Consider the following 18,578-nt stretch of genomic DNA (forward strand, 5'->3'; position numbering starts at 1 on the left):
GGCAAAGTCTAACTTCCCAGTATCATGATTCAGCAATGTTATTATAGCAATTACACAGCAGAAGCAACACAGAAATGCAGTGGTTTAAAGTATCCCTTTTGATTTCTGTCTGCCACGTGACAATCTGTGTATATGAAATTTTTTAAACAACGATGAAGATTTTCATGACTAAAGCAAAGAAAAAATGGGTGGAACAGATACAGTTCAAAACATGTCTGCTGTTCCTTGATGCAGGTGGACCCCACATTTTGCAATGGGACAATAAATAGATTTCTAGAAACCTAGTCACCATGGGTGGCTCTGAAACTGAGAAGGTTGTTATTGAACACAGTTAATATCAAACGACCCAGGGTTTGGCATGCTATTCCATTTTATAGAACTTGTCTGTGTTGCTGCAATTGAATGCCAGTTTAGGTTCTTAATGTGATTCTGTAAAACAATGTGGCTTTGTTTTTGAATTGGGTAAATTTTTTTTGAAACTGGATTAGGAACATTGGCTTGGTGTTTGATTTATTCGACTGTATCCATGGCTGCGTCTTAGTTGGGGTTGAACTAACTGGTGTACATTCAGTGGTTGCACCAGTACAAATTGAACCACCACAAACCCATTGAACTCAAAGCCAAAATTGGGTCAAATACTCATCCTTTTTCAGGATGAATACTATCTATAAGTTTCATATTCCAATAATTCATAACTCCTACTGACAGATTGCAAACAAACCTCTCTTTTGATTCTCACCATCTGTCTGTAAGCAGATTGTGATTTGCTTTTTTTTGTTACAACAGATTTTGTATTTTTCCCATTCCCACTGTTTGGGACTTTGTAAGGTCTGCAGCAACATTGTTGTAAAGTTAAACCAGAAGTAGGGTTTACTTTAAACAGTCTTAGACTTTGCAATTTACGGGCCTGCTTGCAAACATACAAGAGATGGAGAAAAAAAACAATTGCTCCATTAACAACAACTTGAATTAAAAACAACTGAGGGATATCAATTTGTCAATGTCCTTGATTTAAGCTGGAGTCCAAAACTGAAATTAACAATCCAGAACTCCTTGTGTGGTTGGTGGGCCATCGAGCAGTACTGGAGTAGTAAACTATTTCATTTGTTTAAAAATTTCCAATGGGGTCTTCTGAGGATGTTTTTTGTCTGTAATGTAACTTCTGCTTCATTGTTTTGGTGAACAAAAATCGATTCATTTCAGAGAGCACAATACAAGTGTTGATTGCTTTTGTTAGTCCAAAGGCTTTTGCTTTGTAATTAACTGTCAGGGGTTAACTGATAAGAATTCTTGATCAGTACAAGTTTACAAAGGGCATAATATGAGAGGCTTGAAAAGAGAGCCTTCTAATTATTGGGCTGAAGTTTTATCCAAAAGTGCTTAAGTGTCAATTTTGGGGAGTTTATGGTAAGCTTCCCTCCAAGGGCTCTATTATGTTTTCTCATTCAATTGTATGCTGCTCATCTCATTAAGTATGCATCATGCCTCCATGGTATCTCACTTGTTCTGCCTTGTGTTCAGCAGCAGCAAATTGCTTGCCAGTGCCACAGCCTTATCATGTTCACATTGCAGGGAGTGTATTTAAACCCAGTCTGGGGTCTGATGTACCCACCCACATAGTGCAGTGTTCATGGTTTGGGGGAAATGAACATTAAGGCCACCAGAAGATTAATGACCTTCTCCATGAACATTAAGCACAATCATCCTCGCTTTGCGACATGACACTTACTCTAATTCTGGCATTGCACCAAGGTTCATCTCTACCCTCTCATTATTGCATGTAACATATTCCCTCCATCGCTGCTGTCACCTATTCCATCCCCAAACGATTAACTTTTCCTGCTCTCCGCACTTCCTATTCACTCAGTTATGACATCTCACCACTGTGGGTGGCATGGTGGCTCAGTGGTTAACACTGCAGTCTCACAGCGCCAGGGACCTGGTTTCAATTCCAGCCCCGTGTCTGCGTGGGTTTCCTCCAGGTGCTCTGGTTTCCTCCTGCAATCCAAGGATGTGCAGGTTAGCTGAATTGGCCATGCTAAATTGCTCATCGTGTTGGGTGCGTTAGTCAAAGGAAAATAGATCTGGATGGGTTACTCTTTGGAGTGTCGTTGTTGGGCCGAAGGCCCTGCTTCCACACTGTTTGTAATCTAATCTTTCCTGAATGATGAAAGACCATTCCATGAATGACCATACTCCCCATTGAACATTCACTGTTGCCAAACAATAGAGTCTGTCTGTTTTAAAAGGTAAGGCAAGCAATACAGAGGTGCTTTGAGCATTCAACTAAGTACAATGTGAGTGAGCACTAAGAAAGTATAGTAAGAACCCTGAGATAGCACAGCATTTAGAAATGAATGGTATGATCAAGCAGAGTCATGGCTTCATGAAAGGGCAATCTTGCCTGACAAATTTCCTAGAATTCTTTTGAGGAGGTAACAAGTAGGATAGATAAAGGGGAAGCAGTCATTGAAATATATTTTGATTTTCAGAAGGCATTTGGCAAGGTAACACACATCAGGCAACTTATGATAAAAGCCCATGGTGTTGGAGAGAGTATATTAGCATGATTGATAACTAATAGAAGTTATCAGAGTTGGGATAGGAGGTGTTGGTGAGCTCCACACTTGGAATTCCTACAGTTTAGTTTCTCCCCATTGCCTGGGGAAATAGCAAATTGCATACAAATGAAATGAGAAAAGATACTAAAGCGATGTTAATTAGACCTCCCTCCATGTACATGGGACATAGAAGGAAGCCAAGATAATGAGAAAAAGAAAGAACAAAATCTTCTTACAAATCTGTTGAGAGGATAAGAAAAGAAGAAACCATGGGCAGCCCTTGCCAGCTGGTAAATAGAGGAAACGTGTCAAAGAACAATGGTCTGATTGACCATGGCATAGGCTTCAGATAGGTCAAGAAAGATGAGGAAGGATAGTTTACCATGGCCACAGTGATGGAGAATCGTGTTTGTATCTTTCATAAACACCACCTCAAATGCTGAGGCATGGCAGGGCAATTGATAGGAGAAGTCCAAACAAGAAGTTGTAGGGAAATTGGGTGCAGACTCCTGAGATACTCAGTTATACTACAGGAGCAAACTGTATCTCAGGATGTTTCCAAAACAAAGCCATTTGCTTCTGTTATGAGGAAAATCACCAGTCTCAGAGTCAGAGTCAGGATTCAATGATAGAATTTATTGCACAAGGAAATAGCGGAGCTCCGGGAACAGAAAGACATCAATAGCACAGTGGTCAGCTGCGATTCTTCTCTCAATCTGGGGCACATGTCAAGATACGTTTATACATTTTGTGATACAACAGGACATTGATGAGATGATTGTCTTTGTAACATGGTTTGTTTATGATAATCATTGCAGAATCGTTGATAGATTCAGTGCAGTCATTGTCAGTTCCAGTGCAGCCTTTATTAATTGGTCGTTGTCAGTTTCAACACAGGCATTTTCAGTTTCAATGTCTGCACGGAAGTCCATTGCTGTAGTAATGGGTGCTAATCGCTCTTCCTGAGAAGGACGATTACTGCAGCCCTGGCTTTTAGCGCTCTGTATTGAGTCCGTATCAAGCTGTTAGCATTTCTATCAAAGGCGTTGGCTGGATCCAGACACTTCGGAGGGCAGTGTACACTACTCATATGTATTCTCCCCCCCCCCCCCACTCGTCTTAAACTAATCAACGAGGTTGTGTGTGCATTGTGCTGGCATTCTGGTGGACCCAGGCAGTGTCTGTATATGTTCTGCTGTCTCTCTCCACATTCTGGTCTGGTGGCCATCTTATGTGTCAAGTGGCCAACTGACCCATGCCATGTCCCACTCACTTCCCTTTGCTTAATTGTGATATTGGGTTCCCAAACCCAACTAATATTAGTTCAGGGAGAAGATCACCAGTTACGTAATTTATTCCTCAACAGTGGTAGAAAGCAACAGATAACATGAACTGGAGGATAGATCAAGCATTTATGTCAAAGCTAATCCACCAACAGATCTGTGTTTTATTTTGTCTTCTGACCCACATAAAAATGCCTAGTGAGCTGAGTACTAATCTTCAAAGCCTTACTTGATATAAATGTATAAGCTTAGTAAACTAATATATTAATATATGCAATAACTTTTCAACCACAGAATTTGACAGTTGCGCTTTAGTTTTAGAATTAGAATCCCTACAGTGTGGAAACATGCCCTTTGGTCCAACAAGTCCACACTGACCCTCCAAAAAATAACCCACCCAGACCCATTCCCCTACATTTGCCCCTGACATACAATTGCCTATTAGCAATTCAGCATGGCCAATTGACCTAACCTGCACATCTTTGGACTGTGGGAGGAAACCCACACAGACACAGGGAGAATGTGCAAACTCCATACAGACAATCATCCAATGCTGAAATTGAGCCCGGGTCCCTGGCACTGTGAGGAAGCAGTCCTAGCCACTGAGCCACTGCGCCACCCCATTTTGGTGATACTAATCTTGATGATTCCTATTTTCCTCGATTAAACAGAAAAAGGAACTGGATGTTTTTCTCATGCAAACATTACCTTGGTGTTTTCATTTTATTCTGAGCTTTATTCAAGTTTGACATGTTTGGCCATGGCTTAGCTGAGTACATTGAATCTTTTGTCATTGAAACCATAGTGTTGGCCATCAGATGATTCTGCAGTGAGATTAGAATTGCTTCCTTTCTGGTACATGGGTCTGCTGCATATTTTGTGATTTTAATGCATGAGTGTGTGTGTGTGTTTGCTTTTCATTTTTGGAACAATACAAGTGAAATGTTTTTGAACTATCTTATGTGGAAAACAGGTGTGTCTCAAGAATGATGAAGTGATCAAGTGATGAAAGTGAAATGTGAGGTAATGCAATATTTATATATTGATGCTTGGGCTGAACAATGTCTAACGTTATGCACAATATTCAAAATTTTTGAAAAGAAATTAATAAATGATGCAGCTTTCCAGATTACAGTCAATGTCGAGTTAGGATTAAAACTTCGGTAATTGCAAGGACAAAAAACTAACCAGATAAATTTGCTGCAGTGTATGTGAGTTGTGGTTCACTTTGAAGCTGATGGTAAGTCCTGGTTAAGATTTATTTATTTAAAGTTTGCAATGCATTAGACAAATGGTAACTCTCTTGAGAAAGTTAAAATCCCTAGAACCACATGCCTGCACATCGTTTAGGGAAATTTTTTGGGAGGTTAGGAATTGCAAAATTTGGAGTATTGAGTGGATGAGAGCTTTTAATCATGGTGTATTGATGCCATAGTTAACTGTTCCTGAGGTGCTGACTAATTCCAGTGAGCTGGACATTTTGGGCACATACAAAGACGATGTGGATAATAATTTTGTCAGCAGTGAGACAAGTTGTAGAGCATTGATGATATAGTGAACTCTGCTGGACAAGTCAAATGCATTAATGGCATTCTTCTAGTGAGTTTTCTTTACTCCTCACACATATTACCTGTCCATTTTGCGCAGTTAGCAAAATCAGTAAAGAGACATCAATTTTGGGCATTCAATAGAAGCAGTTAAGCAAAAAACAAAGAACAAAGAAAATTTACAGCCCAGGAACAGGCCCTTTGGCCCTCCAAGCCTGAGCCAATCCAAATGTACTGTCTAAATCTCTCGCCCAATTCCTAAGCATCTGTATCCCTCTGCTCCCCACCTACTCATGCATCTGTCCAGACGCATCTTAAAGGAATCTACTGTGCCTGCCTCTACCACCTCTGCTGGCAAATGCCCACCACCCGCTGTGTAAAGTACTTGCCGCATGTATCTCCCTTAAACTTTCCACCTCTCACCTTGAAAGCCTGACCTCTCGTTATTGAATCCTTCACCCTGGGAAAAAGCTTGTCTCTATCCACCCTGTCTATACCCTTCATGATTTTGTAAACCTCAATCTCCTTTTTTCGAATGAAAATAAACCTAACCTTCTCAACCTCTCTTCATAGCTAGCACCTTCCATACCAGGCAACATCCTCGTAAACCTTCTCTGCATCCTCTCCAAAGCGTCCACATCCTTTTGGTAATGTGTCGACCAGAACAGTATTCTAAATGCAGCCGAACCAATGTCTTGTACAATGTTACCATGACTTGCCAGCTTTTATACTCAATACCCCGTCCAATGAAGGCAAGCATACTATATGCCTTCTTGACCACTCCATCCACCTGTGCAGCAACCTTCAGGGTACAATGGACCTGAACTCCCAGATATCTCTCTGCCCATCAACTTTTCCCAAGGCTCTTCCATTCATTGTATAATTCGCTCTAGAATTAGCCTTGTCTAAATGCATCACCTCACATTTGTCTGGATTGAAAACCATCTGCCACCTTTCCGCCCAACTCTCCACTCTATCTATATTCTCCTGTATTCTCTGACTGTCCCTTATGCTTTCTGCTACTCCACCAATCTTCGTGTCATCTGCAAACTTGCTGACCATACCAACAGTGCCCTCTCCCAGATCATTTATGTATATTACAAACAACAGTGGCCCCAGCACTGATCCCTGTGGAACACCACTGGTCACCTTTCTCCATTTCAAGAAACTCCCTTCAACTACTACTCTCTGTCTCCTGTTGTTCAACTAGTTCTTTATCCATCTAGCTAGAACACCCTGCACACCATGTGACTTCACTTTCTCCATTAGTCTGCAATGGGGAACCTTATCAAACACCTTACTAAAGTCCATGTATATGACATCAACAGCGTTTCCTTCATCTCTCAACTTGGTCACTTCCTTGAAGAACTCTATTAAGTTGGTCAGACACGATCTCCCGCGCACAAAACTATGTTGCCTGTCACTGATAAGCCCTTTCTTTTCTAAATATAAATAGATCTTATCCCTCAGTACCCTCTCAGCAACCTCCCCATCACCGACGTCATGCTTACTGGTCTGTAGTTACCCAGAATATTCCTACTACCCTTCTTGTACAGGGGGACAACATGAGCAACCTTCCAGTCCTCCAGCATCTCACCTGTATTTAAGGATGCCACAAAGATATCTGTCAGGGCCTCAGCTATTTCCTCTCTCACCTCTGTCAGTAACCTGGGATGGATCCCATCCAGTCCTGGGGATTTGTCCACTTTAGTGGGCGGCATGGTGGCACAGTGGTTAGCACTGCTGTCTCACAGCGCCAGAGACCTGGGTTCAATTCCCACCTCAGGCGACTGACTGTGTGGAGTTTGCACATTCTCCCTGTGTCTGCGTGGGTTTCCTCCGGGTGCTCCGGTTTCCTCCCACAGTCCAAAGATGTGCAGGTCGGGTGAATTGGCCATGCTAAATTGCCCGTAGTGTTAGGTAAGGGGTATGGGTGGGTTGCGCTTCGGCGGGGCGGTATGGACTTGTTGGGCCGAAGGGCCTGTTTCCACACTGTAAGTAATCTAATCTAATAATCTCTAGCCTACCCAACACATATTCCCTACTTATGCCAATGTGATCCAGACTAATCAAACTTCTATCTCTATTCTCAAGATTCATCATGTTCCTCTCCTCAGTGAACACTAATGCAAAGTAATCATTCAGAATCTCACCCATTCTCTCAGGTTCGACACACAGCCTTCCTTCATTATCCTGTATTGGACCAATCCTTTCTTTAGTTACCCGTTTGAATCTTATAAAATACTTTGGGATTCTCCTTAATTCTGCTTGCTAAAGCTATTTCATGACCCCTTTTAGCCCATTTGATTCCTCATTTAAGACTTGTCCTACTCTTCTGATATTCCTCCAGGGCCCGTTCTGTTCTTAGCTGCCTAGACCTTATGTACGCTTCCCTTTTCCTCTTGGCTAGTTGTACAATTTCTCCTGTCATCCACGGTTCATGGATCTTGCCCTTCCTATCCTTTGCCTTCAACAGGACATGCCTATCCTGTACTATCTTTACCCTATCTTTGAAAGCCTCCCACATCTCAAATGTGGACTTCCCTTCAAATAGCTGTGTCTAATCCACATTTCTGAGCTCTTGCCTAATTTTGATATAATTGGCCTTGGCCCAGTTTAGTACTCTTCCCTCAGGACCATTCTCTTCTTTATCTATGAGTATTCTAAAACTTACAGAATTGTGGCCACTGTTCCCAAAGAAATTCCCCACCGCATCTTCTACCACCTGTCCTGGCTCATTTCCCAGTACCAGGTCCAATATGGCCCTTTCCCTCATCGGACTATTGACATACTGCTCTAGAAAACTCTCCTGGATGCTTCTTACAAATTCTACCCCATCCAGACCTCTGACGCTAAGTGTATCCCAGTCAATATTGGGAAAATTAAAATCTCCTATCACCACTACCCTATTGCCTATACATCTTTCCATAATCTTACCTATTTGTTCTTCTACCTCACGCTCATTATTGGGATGCCTGTAATACAGCCCCCTTCTAACTGCACCCTTCTTATTTCTCAGCTCCACCCATAAAGCCTCACTCCCCAAGATCTCCATAGTGTCCTCCTTTAGCACAGCCGTGATATCATCCCTGACCAGTAATGCAACTCCATACCCCCTTTTACTTCCCTCCCTGTTCTGTCTTAAGCGTCTATATCCTGGAACATTTAGTTGCCAATCATCTTGCCCTTCCTTCAACCAAGTCTCTGTGATTGCAATAACGTGATACTCTCAGGCACCAATCCAAGCCCTAGGTTCATCTGCCTTACACACTATGCTCCTTGCATTAATGTAGATGCATTTCAGGCCACCAGTTTTTTTGCACTCATCTGCAGTCTGCCTACTCTTCCTTTTATTAATGCTATCTTCATAATTCTTACAGTCTCCAGTCTCCACCTCACTGCCTACTTGTTTTCTCTTCTGGTTCCCAGCCCCCTGCCACATTAGTTTAAAAGCTCCCCAACAGCAGTAGTGAAAACTCCCCCAAGGAACATTGGTTTCGGTCTGGTTCAGATGGAGCACTTGTGCAAGTTTCTTTATTATCTTACCTTTTTACCAGTTTTGTAAATGAATGCCTATTTACTAATAAACAGCAAGATTAAAGTATGCATTCACACATATCATACCTTGCTCCCATCAGAGAATAGCATTTGCAGTATGTGCTCTGTAGTATGAAGATGGAGAACCATCAGCCTGTGTGATCTTTTAGAATGCGGCAAGTATCTAATCCAAACATTGTGGCACACAGTAAATTGCATACTTGATGAAAAGTCCAGCTAAACTTCTTAAACTTGTGGTTATATTGCTGTGTGGGAAAATTCTCACAAAAATGCAAAGTATCTTTCCTGATGTTGTTTGTTTATATAAGTAATAAACAAAACGGATGCAAATTCAGTGTGACTGTTTATGAATCAAAAAAAATTCTAATTCAAAGGAAATCAATCCAGCATCCAATAATATTTCTATAAAGAATTGAAAATTCACAGGATGCAACCTTGTGCACTTAAATCAGTAAAATTGAAGTTTGGATCATTTCCAATAAGGGGAAGAGGGACAAGAGTAAACAACTGCTTTGGGACAGAAAAAAAGGAACCTTACTGGATTAAATATGAAGAGTGAACTTGTTCCACAGAGGGGTGGTGAAGGGAACAGGGAAAACACTGTTGGAAATGGAAGATTTCAATGTCTCTTTGGGGTGTTAGTGACACTGGCTTTCATGTCCATCCATAATATAATTGATTGGTTTGCCAGACCATTTCAGAAGTCAAGTTGGAATGGGATGGGCTGAGTATGGATAGCAGGTTGCTTCATATCATGTCTGCATTCCTGTAGACTAATAAATAGAATGACAGTGTCAGTAAATAATTTGGAGGTACCGGTGTTGGACTGGGGTGTACAAAGTTAAAAATCACACAACACCAGGTTATAGTCCAACAGGTTTAATTGGAAGCACTAGCTTTTGGAGCGCTGCTCTGAACCACCTGATGAAGGAGCAGTGTTCCGAAAGCTAGTGCTTCCAAATAAACCTGTTGGGCTATAACCTGGCGTTGTGTGATTTTTAACAGTGTCAGTCAAGGAATGATCAATAGCCTGGATGCCATTAAAATTTAATATTCTTTCTTGAATCACACCAGAGAACATTTAACATCCACGGTCCATCTAACATCAGCACTGTGCTATCTTGATGAACTATTACATTGTTCAATAAAGTGCAATACACTTTCAACAATAGACCTTTGTGGTATTCAACATTCCTATTACTTCACTAGTGTAGCATGAGATCTGGGGCTGCACTCGCTTCAGGGACTTGTGGTTTTTAAATACAGTTTCACAGGAGGGATGGTCATTTCCTGTTGCTGCCTCTTCATCAACCTGATTAGATTTCTTGTCAGGAGGGAAAAACTGGATTGCAGTCAGGAGGTGGTTAAGTGAACCACTTTTATGTAATGATTTATCTTTGTTTTTCTCTCTCTTATACACCTTTGCCACTTGGAGCTTGAATTTCTTGCATTGACCACTTTATGCTTCTAAATGTCAATATCTGATGAGCTCATTGGCAGTTTGAACTTTGTCATGGGAATACAGTGGTGGAGGTGATGCAGATCAGTGACATATCTCATACTCCACTATATCATTGTTTCTAGCACTTGTTGCTTTATTTGAAATTCTACATTACAAAGGAAGCATGATGAGTGATGCCCCTGCTGCAGACTGTAAAAATGCTACTGTGCCTTAGACTAGAAGCAGCTAGACTACAATGAGGAACTCACTGGGTATCACGGTAGGACAAAGTGGTTTTTCTATATTTTGTAATTCATAATGATTTGCAAACAATAGCACTTAAGATGTCTGTAATCAGATAATTTCTCAGAGAATGAGAGAGTTGCTGCCTCCCATTAGACAGAAATGACCAATGATTGCACCACTAAATAACTCCTTGCCAGCTGGCATCTATACTTGCACATTGATGTCATTAAATCAGAAATGGCAATGTCTGGATAACGGAATGTTCAAAAGATATCCTAACCAGCACAGTAAAGCTTAAGCATTCAAAACCATGTGCTTAATACATCAAAGAATGCTGCCAGCATTCCTCCTGACTTGGTCTAATTGATTTGCAATCTTAGAGAGATGACATACTAGTAAGTCTTAACAATAAGGCATTCTTTTCACAATATGTAGTTTATTGCATGATAGCAATTAGATACATTTTTTCTTAGATACCTAGACATTGTTACTAAATTGGGAGTCTTAGATGACACATCTGTCCTCGAGTCATCTGGAGCTGTGCTTCCGATTGTCATCATTTCAGACCATAAAACATTATTCTATTGGATGGAGCCGAATGCAGATTCTAACATGCACCATTTTGAAGCCTTTAGAAGCAACAACAACATTCATTTGTACAACTGTGTTCCAACATGGAGCAATTCTTGCACTTCCCAATGTCATATTTTGGCAAATGTTTATAGAAAAAAAAGTATTTTAAAGAGAACCACTAGTTTGGATGCAGGTCAACTCACCAGCGGACATCGCAGTTTGCAGAGGAGGTCTCACGGCCCCCGAAAGGATTTGATGCTTGTTTAAGTGCGGGCTTTGAGTGCCTCTCTTTCTTTTATTACTAACATGTCTAAGAGGTACTTCCTGTGCAAAGTGAGCACAAACGCCCTGCATACTATATAATATGCTTAGATTGGAAAAATTGAGATAGAACAACTGAACTTCTCAGCTACTTTCTCTCTGAGACTACATGCACTTCGAAAGTATTAACAGATGCTTTCCTACTCGACCCCACAACCTTTGAACAGATCATCCAAAAATTAATAACATCTTTCACCTCTGTCACTCCAAACCCTCCTGAATGGGGAGGTAGGGAAAGCAAGAGGACAAGAAAATAAGTTCCTTACTAATATGGTCATCTTAAATTATTTCCATGAAAAATTATTGTGTTTAGATTGAGTTTTTATTAAAGTCCTGCAGCTAAATTAAGCATTTCTCAACTGCTTTGAACCAGACCACACTCAACCAAACCACTTAACTACTCATTAGTAAGACATCCTGATAGCTATTTGTGGAGTATAGTTGCTGCAGTGTGTGAGGTATTGATTGCACCTTATGTTTGTAACATACTTCAGTTCCACACTATATTCTGGGAGGACTAATCTGACAAGATACATGGAGTGGGATTCTACTCTAGTGCCTGCATTTAATCAGAAAATTGTTGGTGTGCTGCTGGGGACATTCCTTCCATTGATTTAAAATTGAAGTTGTCCCATTCATGATGCTTGGTTATATGTTTCCAGAAGGTGAACACCTTGATTGTTTTTTTTAGAAAAAAGCTGCCTATCCTGCAGAATGTTTGCAAGAGTATTGCTTACTTTAATGGTGCCATCTGCCTCAATTATGAGATCATTATGGCTGAATAATGAAATATCCTGTTTTCCTGTGATATATGGGGGAAGTACTGATGTCATGTCAACATCATTCGACTTGTAATCCAGAGGCCAAAGTTTCTGCTCTGGGGATAAGGCTCCATGGCAGATACATATGGAAGAACCCTAAGGAAAAAAATGCACATAAAACATACACCAAACACAGGTGTAAAGTTTATGAAGGGCAGTGTGTGAGAGATTATATTCTAGGTCCCTTCACTAACCCACTTATAAGCGCTTTATATTTCCCACTCACAAACGCTTTATGTTTATTTATTCATAACTCATTTACTAACCCACTGACAAGCAAGCACCGTTTTCCCATTTCATTCATTCATAACTCCCTACTGTAACACAGTTTGGTCATGGTTCTAGGCTGAGAGGTTGAGTTTGTGAAACGTTGTGAAATTATTTCCTCCCATCCGCTTCCAATCCTCAAGTGTACAATAGAGATGGAAATGGTTGGCAGCCCAAGCAAAGGGTAGAGTAAGTGATGATTCTGTGAAAGGGGGTCTTCACTTTCATGCCTCGTGAGGGTCTTCCAAGGGCGACAGCATTTACAGATGCCCAGACCGTACAGGTGAATGACAGCTGTGAACACCAAAGCGCTTCTGTGAACTTTACACCTTCCCTCTTGTTGGCTTGCACTCCCAAAAGGCTGAAGGTGTAAGGCATGGTGTAAGTGCATCTCTAGAGTGTCCTGAGAGATGACCATAGGGGGCCCTACTATAACACAGTTTCATTCATTCATTCATAAAACCACAGTTTTGTATATATTTTACTATTATGAGATAGACCAAGTTAAAACAACCCATTCTAAATAAAAAAACCCTTCAAACCCATTACTGCATTTTCACATCTTATCAGCTTTTGCTACAAGCAGTGTTTAGGCCTATTTACCTCTGAATAAGTGTAGCATATTCAGAACATTGCCAACCCCATCATTCATGAAACATTATAGTATTAATCAGCCCTTACAAACCATCGCTCGGATCTGAATAGATTACAGAACACCAAATATTTTCCCCAATTAGTATGTACTTGTTGAATACCTTTTAACTGGGCCATTATCCCTTTAAGAAACTAACTGTCAAAACAGCGCTTATGTGAAATTGCATGAATGAATGAAGCTCACACCAGCAACTAGCAAACAAGCCTCACAACCCAGCTTCAACAAACAGTTTAATATCCTTTATTCTTTTATTAAGCACAGGCACAATTTCTAACTTATTTAGAGCATATAGGCCTAGTAGTTTTACTAATATTTACTAACTTTAAAGACAAATGGACTAGCATATCTTAATTATACAAGCAGACTGGACAGACACTCTTAATCCCATCAGAAGTAGCAGCCAGCACTTAACACATGTTTTAACCCATTTCCTGTCTCCCAGGGCAGAAGCCCCTCAAACCTTAGTGTACCATAGATATGAAATGTAACATTATTGTAATGGAATTTTAATATATGTAAGAACTGTGTGTAAAAAGGCTAGTGCATGAACAGTATTTCAGGATTTGATTCCTGCCTCGAACTTGTGCTACTTGTGGTTTCTGAATAAAAGAGGCTATTTGATTTTGGTCATTATTTGAACATGATCCCACAGTGTGTGGTATAAAAGGTCAAGAATATACAGTTAAATAAATTGTACTCGAGGTATTAGAGGTGTGAAACCATGGCTGTTTAATGGAAGTCTTCTATGCTTGGTGAAATCTGGTGAAATTTGTAAATACCTTTTGAGTTCTGAGTGGTTAAATGTTCCTGTGTTGCTTTGTTTGTTGTTTTTCAGGAAGCTGAGGAAACAGGCAGCGAGAATCTTCCAGTTCTGTATTATAAATCAGTTTTCCTTCACTGTCTGGTCCAAAAGCTTTTTACCTGAGGAGAAACTGAAGAGATAAACAGTTAAATAACCTTAGAAAGGGATGAGGGGAACCTCAAAACAAATAGGGTCAAAGTGGAAGGCAACCAACAGGGAAAATGTAGATTTGATCAGGAATCTAAGCTGAGAGGTTGAGTTTGTGTCTTGCTTTGTGACATATTTCCATCATTTCCTTCCATTCACATCCAATCCTCAAGTGTACAATAAAGATGAAAATGACTGCCATCACAAGCAGAGGGTAGAGTAAGTGATGATTCTGTGAAGGAGGGTCTCCATTTTCCTGCCTCATGAAGCTCTTCCAAAGGCGACAGCATTAACAGATGCCCAGACCATACAGGTGAATGACAGCTGTGAACACAGAAGCGATTCTGTGTACCTTACACGTTCCCTCTTGTTGGCTTGCACTCCCAAACGGTTGAAGATGTAAGGCATGGTGTTAGTGCACCTCTAGAGTGTCCTGAGAGGTGACCGTAGGAGGCCCTGCGTGCAGTTCCTGCTGGGTCCCCCATGACACTGCCCTGTCTCCTTGTGAGGAAGAGGGTCAATGTCCCTTATCCCCTCTTGCTTTGCTGTTGGTTCTGAGCAGCAATGGCTAACGCAAAGGATTGTAGCCACCAACCTATCCATTGAAGCAACCAGATACTCACATGCCAAAGGCAGCACAGTATAAACAGCACTGGTAGAATTCCCTAACATTTATCAGTTCACCGGTGTCCTCTCCAAACCTGTCTGCTGCTCCTGTGTCAGCTTGTGCACTTGCAGAAACTGGTTGATTGCTGATACTATGGGATCCTCTCCTCTCCTAGGGATGAACTGTCCTCCAAGTCCTCCTGCAGGAAGTGCTTTAGCTGTATGACTAGTTGCAGAGACATTGCAGTGATGTGTTCACTAGCATGTGGTTCCGACTCTTGGTGACAGGGATTGTGTAGGGAAGAGAGAATGAGGAGCAAAGCAGGAGTTCAGGCATATGAGGAGTACATTCAGAGTGATGGAAATTGGGAGAGTAATTCAACAGACAATGATTCTCACTTGGTTGCCAGGACATGGAGGACAACTAAAATTAACATGGTCCTGTCCCACGAGGGAAAGGATTCTCACCCCCTACAGATAAAAAAATGAAAGGCAAGCATCGCACCACTTCTCTTGGCTTCCTCCAGCCTATTGTGGGCTGTTTTCTCCTGCAATGAGAAAAAGGAGGGAGGTGGGTGTTGAACGAGTGAAATGAAAAGCAAGATGACAGCCTTCAGTCAAGGGGTCTTGGTACAATGAGTGAAGGGCAGTATCTGATCTCAGTCCAGGGGCTCCGGCACATTCACTCACCTGCTTTGGGGAGGGGGGCGGAGGTCAAGGTTAAGGGGCCTGTATCACTACAGAATGGAGTGTTGGCCATGGTCAGTGCTGGAGACACTCAGCGAAAGTCAAAGGGTGGAGATCATTGGGTCACTGCTGTGGGAGGGAAGCTGGGGAATCAAATGTGGGAATTGGAGGCAGCATGTTGGGATGCAAAAAGGACAATAATCATGATGGGGAGAAACGCAAGATAGAAGGGAGGGGGAGATGGTGGTAGGTTACTGCAAGGCTTATTGATGATTACAATGACCGTGGCTTTGGAGGGGAGTGTTAGTGGGGGCAGGGGTGGGGGAACAATACAGCATGATTGTTGGCATGTCTAAGCTGCAGGCTACACTGGACACAGGGGGGAAGGGTAGCATTCCGTCAGATAAGGTTCTAAGATGCAGGATGGGTAACCTGCACTTAAATAGGAATATGTTTACAAATGTGCTCCGGTATTTGCAATGAACTGCCAGCTATGCCACCTAGGTGCCCTATGAAGTATTTATCTTCCCATTACCTGCCTGGTGAAGGGCAACTTCTTGCTAAAATTTGGCATAGAGATGGGCATAATGGGCATGAGCAGTTGCAGATGCTGGAGTGTGTGTGTGTGTGTGTGTGTGGTGGGTGCCTATGCTTCATGCCCCAAGGTGCTATTTGGTGCTGACCAACAAAGAGGTGCTTTGGAACAAGTGGCAAGCTAAAGTTGCCAGGTACCTGCTCTGATTTCCATATGGAGTTTTCTCAATGTTGAGCTTGTTCAGTCTGTTTAGTAGGATAGGGAGCTGAAAACTGATGAGGTGAGTTGGGTTGCTACCAAAATGTTTAACAAGCTGTAACCCCGCTTCATTGGTGACTCAATGCTGCCTGGTGAGACACTCATTCACATTGCTTGTCCAAAACATAAAAGGTGGAGCAAAATGTCCCTGATGTCAAGCTAGGCCTCATGAGACTGCTCATTTGATTCTACTTCAAATATTGCCATAGCCCGTGTCACTCAAATCCCTATAGGTTTCCCTTCAATACGTCTGATTGGATATATTTATCAGAACACATGGGTTTCCATTCTTTAGAGTCATGGAGTCATAGAGAGGTAGAACATGGATACAATTTGTCCATGCCGACCAGATATTTTAAACTTCCTCTGGCAGGTCATTCCATACACACACCACCATCTGAGTGAAAAAGTTACCCCTTAGGTCTCTTTTATATCTTTCTTCTCTCACTCTGGACCTATGCCCCCTAGTTCTGGATTCTCCCAACCCAGGGAAAAGACTTTGTCTATTTATCCTGTCCATGCCCCTCATGACTTTATTTTGCTCCACCTTTCATGTTTTGGACAAGCAATGTGTATAAGTAAAGGGAAAACATAGTATAGGCATGGATCAGACAGGTCTGTCTCATTTAATACAGTTATATGACATCAAGTTCTAGTGTAAAGGTATCTACCTCATGTTCAGTCACTCTGGCTCCATTATACACAATGTAGTGTGTCCAGTCAGTTATTGGTCAGTGTGTGTGATGTACTGTAATATCAGTAAGTGCAGAACCACTTTGCATGTAAGTCAGTGATATTGTAGTGTGTAAAATCTAAGTATTAATAAACTTCAAGAACCCCATTTAAACCAAACGTTATGGGATATTTTACAGGATAACATATAGAAAGCTACAAAGTGTTTCAATAATGATGCAATTCATTGGTAGTTGTAATAATGAACAAAGCTATTACTGGATTGCTACATTTTAAAGAATTGGTAGACAAATATTATTCCTCCTTGTTTAGAGTAGGAAAATATGCAGCGTTCTTCCTCTTGTGGCTGTCCTGGTCCTCTTCAGAGGATGGTTCCATCCCAATAAGAGAGAAAAATAATGTAAAACCTGTTGAAATGTCCACAGTGTGTAATAATGGTTAGATGTGGCACTGCTGTGAAAATACATGGAGGCAGAAAGAGCCATTAACCTTCTCAATGCCCCTTTGACAGACTGGGTGCAAGCTCATTCCGACAGGATATTACTCCTTGCTTCAAATTCCCTTGAGTTGTTGACTTGGTTTGGCGGAAGTGCCCTTGCTTCCATCTCAATGTTATGGATTTGAACACCACTCTGAGATTTGAGCACATCGTTTATACAGTGTCACTATCTTCCGAAAGACTATTAACTAAAAAGAAATCTAAAAGTCTAGTTTTAACCAATATAACCACATTGTAATGTTCTGATTTTATTGAAACAATGTGGTTGGAAAATTAAACTCAACAAGCGCTATTAACATTATAACATTTCGGGCCTTGTTCCAGTCCCTTCAAGGGTCACTGGACCTGAAACATTAACTCTGATTTCTCTCCATAGATGCTGCCAGACGTGCTGAGCTTTTCCAGCAATTTTTGTTTGTGTTTCTGATTAGATGTTGAATATGTTACACTGAGGTGAGGGAAGGTGCTATACAACTACACACATGTGAGAAATCTTATCAAAATATCATTATCCTTACTGATCATTGCACAGATATCCTTGCTAGCTAACATGGGTGAAGTCTCCACAGACAACATAATAGATTAAGTCTGGCAGCAATCAAGGACTGTAGGTAATGAAGGAGATAATGAAATTCATGTTACAGCATGCATTATTTTAGAACTTTTTAAAAATCACCATTCGTTGTTTAAGTAGTTTCTGTTCCAACACCTTGTTCTGGTTTCCTCTACTTGAAAAAAGCAGTTTCTCTGTATCTACTCCATTGATTTCATTGTCATTTTAAGAGCCTTGATTAGATCACTCCATGACTTTCTCAACTGAAGTCAATATATGACAACTTGACACAAATTGCCCACATAATTTCATTCTTCAAACTCCCAGTGTTATTCTGGTGAATCGGCATCATCAGAACAGATGTGATGGAGATGGAGGAACTGGGAGAATGGAATAGAGTATTTATAGGAAGTAGAGTGTGAGGACATCTAGTCAAGGTAAATCTGGGAGTTAGTTGGTTTACAATGGATATGGATGGCCAACCTCCCCATAAATAGAAATGGAGATGTCGAAGAAAGGAAAAGT

The 18,578-nt window shown here is 41.2% G+C and overlaps 2 long non-coding RNA genes across 8 annotated transcripts in view; one reads left to right on the forward strand and one right to left on the reverse strand.

The window, feature by feature from the left end:
* The window catches only part of LOC122553721 (uncharacterized), a 324,639-nt gene that overhangs the window by 56,896 nt on the left and 249,165 nt on the right, over positions 1 to 18,578 (reverse strand). For all 4 annotated transcript variants that reach the window (XR_015757931.1, XR_015757933.1, XR_015757932.1 and 1 more), the window contains one exon: positions 14,053 to 14,205. This is a non-coding gene — a long non-coding RNA (uncharacterized LOC122553721). The remainder of the gene's footprint in view (positions 1 to 14,052; positions 14,206 to 18,578) is intronic.
* LOC122553722 (uncharacterized) overlaps positions 1 to 18,578 on the forward strand; it is a 171,733-nt gene that overhangs the window by 4,885 nt on the left and 148,270 nt on the right. The gene's annotated exons all lie outside the window — the stretch shown is intronic.

Source organism: Chiloscyllium plagiosum, unplaced genomic scaffold (assembly GCF_037043375.1).
Source record: "Chiloscyllium plagiosum isolate Xiang-an unplaced genomic scaffold, Cpla_swu_hap1 HiC_scaffold_8, whole genome shotgun sequence".
Lineage (NCBI taxonomy): Eukaryota > Metazoa > Chordata > Chondrichthyes > Orectolobiformes > Hemiscylliidae > Chiloscyllium > Chiloscyllium plagiosum.